This window comes from Phaethon aethereus (genome assembly GCF_964289735.1).
Source record: "Phaethon aethereus genome assembly, chromosome: 10".
Lineage (NCBI taxonomy): Eukaryota > Metazoa > Chordata > Aves > Phaethontiformes > Phaethontidae > Phaethon > Phaethon aethereus.
Window position 1 is genome coordinate 8306501 of NC_138586.1, and position 4878 is coordinate 8311378.

Here is a 4878-nt window from a genome sequence, read left to right on the forward strand (position 1 = left end):
GGGCGCTCCTTTTGATTGCTTTTTCCATTTTTATAAGTGCTTCTCCTTTCCGCTTCATCCTTCGGTGGAGAAGGCCCACAGACGCGGTTCGGATCCATACGCAGCACTTGGAGCATTCAGTGCCGGCCCCTCTACTTCTTTGCCCTAACAGATTTCTTGTCTCCTTGTGAGCATTCCTCCAACGGCAGAGATCCAGGTACATGAATAAGAAACAAATGCAGTTTTGAAGGACATGAATGTACAGGTCTCTCATCAGCAAGATGCCGTGAGTGATCTGGCTTGACATGAAAAAGCAATATTTAGCATACGCTTTTTTTTTTAATCTTGAAAAAAGATGCTTAATACTTACTCAAATAAGATAAGGCTCCAGATAATGATAGAGTCCATCCCTGTAGAAAGCAGTGACAGCGTTCCCAGGATTTCATTTTGTTTATCTGAAAGTCTTGCCCTACTTTCTGAGCTTCTCAGAGCCTCCACCAGTAGCCATGGGAAAAAAATGAAAAGCAAAATTATACAGCATAAGGTTTTAAATAGTAAAAATCTTCTAAGGTTAAAAAATTCAGTTCTGTGCCAGAAATTCCTGTACTTATTTTAGGTGTAATTCTGCTTCTGATTTTGTGGGCGCCTGTTAATGCTGCTTACGTTATCACTCTCACATCTGCAGTCATCATGGGCTACAGTGCTTTCAACTGCAGAAACTTTTAGAAAGCTCTGGCAAACAAATGTAGCAGAAGTAAGTTGCACTACTTGTTACTACATTGTACTTACTACATGTCACAGTCCCTACAATGTCTGGCTTCTTTCTCCAAAACAAAATGTGCTTTCTCAAAACTATAAAATCTCAGCTTTTTATGTAAAGGAAGAAAAAACCCAGAGCGACTAGCAAAAAACCCCTACCAGCCCTCCTCTTGCCTGGTCCCTCCAGGCTTCCTGGTAGTAGTGACTGTTTTTAATTGCTACTCAATACACACCTTTTCTGTTGTGAACTACAGGTAACTGAGCTGAAAGCCATCAGACAAACCATATTTTTCAAACACCAGTAAAGGATACACTTCAGCAAGGCTGCCAATCTGTTTATTAATTATCATTCTGGAAGAAGATTTAATAAATGAGAGCCCAGAAAGTTCTCAGTGTGAGTTATGCAGCCTAAAATAGGTATAATAGGCATGCTGTTTTTAAAACATATCGTTTTAACTCTGCTGGGGTGTCCCTCTCTGCTCGGACACTGTCCCAGCCACCTCACCCGGCTCCCCTCAGTCGTGCTGGCCGGGAGGCACGGGGACCACTGGCCTCTTGCACGTGGCTTCCCTGCCAAGCCAAGCAAGGCTGGTGTCCTCCAGTGTTTACCCGGAAGGACTGACCACCAACAGCACAAGCGTCCACTTTTTTGCCCCAATACAAACAACTCAACTTCCTTTGCTTTGCTAGCTTGAGAAATTCCTCAGCCACGGTGAGCAAGCTTTCTGTTTGTGCCTGCCGTTTGCTTACTCCGTTATTTTCAAGCGAGCAGAAACGTTGCCTGTGCAAGCAGTGAGAAACCTGGTACCAAAATAATGCCATGGCAGCGAAATGTCCGCAATCACATTTAGAGCATCTTTTTTTCTTGTTAACGCTCTCTGCACTGCACGGTGAGAAGTTCAAGTTTAGGCTCCGTGTTCATTTTGGTGAGACTACCAAATGTGTTGGCATCTGGCAGCTGGGTGAGCAGCTGTGCCCCAGCACAGGGCCACCGCCATGCCCTGCAGGTCTGCTCCCCGGCAGCCTGCTGCCGCAGAAACGCCTTCGCACCCGTGCGCAGCTGCAGCTGCAACACCTGCACCCATGCATCCATACTGGGACCAGTACTGTTTAATGTCTTCATCAAGGACATAGACAGTGGGATCCAGTGCACCCTCAGCAGGTTTGCAGAGGACACCAAGCTGAGTGGTGCGGTTGACACACCTGAGGGACGGGATGCCATCCACAGGGACCTGGACAAGCTCGAGGAATGGGTCTGAGTGAACATCATGAGGTTCAAGGCCAAGTACAGGGTCCTGTACCTGGGTCAGGGCAATCCCTAGTATCAATGAAGGTTGGGGGATTAAGGGATCAAGAGCAGCCCCATGGAAGAAGGACTTGGGGGTACTGGCGGATGAAAAGCTGGATGTGAGCCAGCCATGTGCACCCGTAGCCCAGAAGGCCAACTGTGTCCTGGGCTGCACCCAAAGCCGCATGGCCAGCAGGACAAGGGAGAGGATTCTGCCCCTCTGCTCCGCTCTGGTGGGATCCCACCTGGAGTGCTGCGTCCGGCTCTGGAGCCCTCAGCACAGGAAAGACATGGACTGGTTGGAGCGGGGCCAGAGGAGGCCACAAAAATTATCAGAGGGATGGAACAGGTCTGCTGTGAGGACAGGCTGGGCGAGCTGGGGTTGTTCAGCCTGGAGAAGAGAAGGATCCAGGGAGAACTTACTGCAGCCTTCCAGTACTTAAAGGGGGCCTATAGGAAAGATGGGGACAGACTTTTTAGCAGGGCCTGTAGTGATGAGACAAGGGGGGAAGGTTTTAAACTAAGAGAGGGCAGATTCAAACTAGATAGAAGGAAGACATTTTTCCCAATGAGGGTGGTGAAACTCTGGCACAGGTTGCCCAGAGAGGTGGCAGAAGCCCCACCCCTGGGACATCCCAAGTCAGGTTGGACGGGGCTCTGAGCAACCTGATCTGGTTGAAGATGTCCCTGCTCATGGCAGGAGGGTTAGACTAGATGACCTTTGAAGGTCCCTTCCAACACAAAGATTCTATGATTCTATGCTGTCACTTTATTATAATCATGTTACAAACTATAATGTATGGAAGTGTAAGAGATTGCAGCTAAGCCTTATGCTCAAAATCCTCAGAACTATAGGAAGTTTTGTATCCCGAGCAGGTTTCAGTCCTTGTGTTTGGTCCAATTTTTTCTCAGTGAAAATGCCAGAGCTAAATATCCCTGAAACTTTGGAGGCGTTTGAAGTTGAGCGGTTTGGCTGCTGTCCATTGCATAAAGCTTGGTTATATTGTCAGGGTGTTGTTAAGTTGTTCCCTGCACCTACATGGAACAGGTCTCAAAACAAACCCACGTCTCTCTGACCACTTACAGATATACTTCTTATTATAGCTAGAGATGTTATTGTTGAAATAAGTTGTCTACTTCGATGTGGAATGAGAAAATGAGAGGTTTGTTTAGGTTAGGACAAAAGGGCTCGCTTAGTAAGCTTTGCGTGTTTAGCAATATTGATCTTTAGCAAATTGCTTCATCTGCTCTTCATTACCTGCTCTGCACGCTGCTATTCCAGCAGCAAAACCGAACACTGATCTCCCCGTGCTACTGAGCTACAAAAACCTGTAGCTGCTGTGCTGGCAGGGGTGGATGCCGGTGGAGCAGGTTGGTGTCGAAGCCCCTGCCCCCAGGTAGTCATTCAAACCCGAGTCAGGTCTGACCGTGTAACGCTCGTTGTCGTCCATTTAGCACAGGGGCAAAGTGAAGGAAAATGCGTGCCATAGAGCGATGCCGAGTTATCGGTTATCAGCCACATGGATTCAGAATCAGCCAAAAGCCTGTGTTAAAAACTAAGCGGTGCCAATTCATCTCAGAACGGCTTTAACTCTGTGTTTACACTAATTTTGTTGGCGATTGCATAGGCAGCAGCTGATCTGTGCCAGGTAATCACTGCACAGGAGTAACCCCCTCTGAATGATGGGCTCCCATCCCGAGACCCAGCCTGTGAGTAGGGACCCATCTGGGGATGTGCTTGAGCAGCCCCCGGGGCTGGGGGCAACTCCTGCAGAGCAGCTGAGAGGAGCAGGGCCTCAACCAGAAGAGCAGCTCGGTGGAGAAGAGGAGCTTGAAATGTTCTTGTTTCTCCTGTTATCTTCCTTTCTTGCCTCAAATTCCCTGTCAGGGCTCTACAGCGTGTCACGCTCATGTTTGCAGCCATTCTGCAAGCACTCTGCCTGTGCTGCCTGATGCGGGACAACCTAGCAAAAATGTGTATGCACAGGAGCAAGGGACTTCTGAATGAAAACTGGTGGCCCAAAAAGCAACTGCGGAGCCCTGAAGAGATGTGAATTTTCATTGTGAGTTACGTAGATCAAATAATAATTAACTATGCAAACACAACTAATATGTAAATAGAAAAAGGTGTTTTTGGTTGAAGGGGCTGGGTGATAGCGTATGTCTAATGACACGGAGAACAATGGCCAGCGAGTTAACACAGCTAACCTCGTCCTCCCTAAGCCAATTTCAGGCAGGACCGATACCGCCTGCTGCTGAGTGTTCAGCAAATATTAGCTCAGCAGCGCGAAGCGGGCTGGGCCACGGCTGGGCACGGGGTGCTGGTGCTGCTGTGCTTCAGTCGGCCCCTCCGGGGGGGTCGCCCCTCCGGGGGGTCCCCAGGGGCCCGCGGGGACCCCGGGGGCTCCGTCCGCCACGGCACGGGGGCAGCCGGCGGGGAGGCGGTCTGGAGGACGGGGCACTCGCTGTGCCGTGGGTGCTGGAGGGGGGTGGTCCACCCTTGCCAGGAGCGATCCGGGGGGGGTCACCCATCGCCCCGAAGGGGTGACGTCAGGAGGAACGGTGGCTTCTGAGAGACCCACTGCCTCCCCCCTGGGAAGCAACCTGGGGCGGTGACCCACTGCCCTGGGAGGCCGCCCGGCGGGGGCGACCACCCCCCAGGCGCCCGAGGCTGCAGCGGCGGGGGGGCGGCGGTCCCGGGGAGTCCCGGTGGGGTTCCCGCGCCGGGACGCGGGGGGGAGGGGGGCGTGCCGCGGCGGAGGCGGCCCCGCTCCTCCCCCGTGGGCGGTGGCGGCGGCGGGGCCGCGGCGATTTTAGGCGGCGGCGGCGAGGCCGGGCCAGGCCGTGTCGGG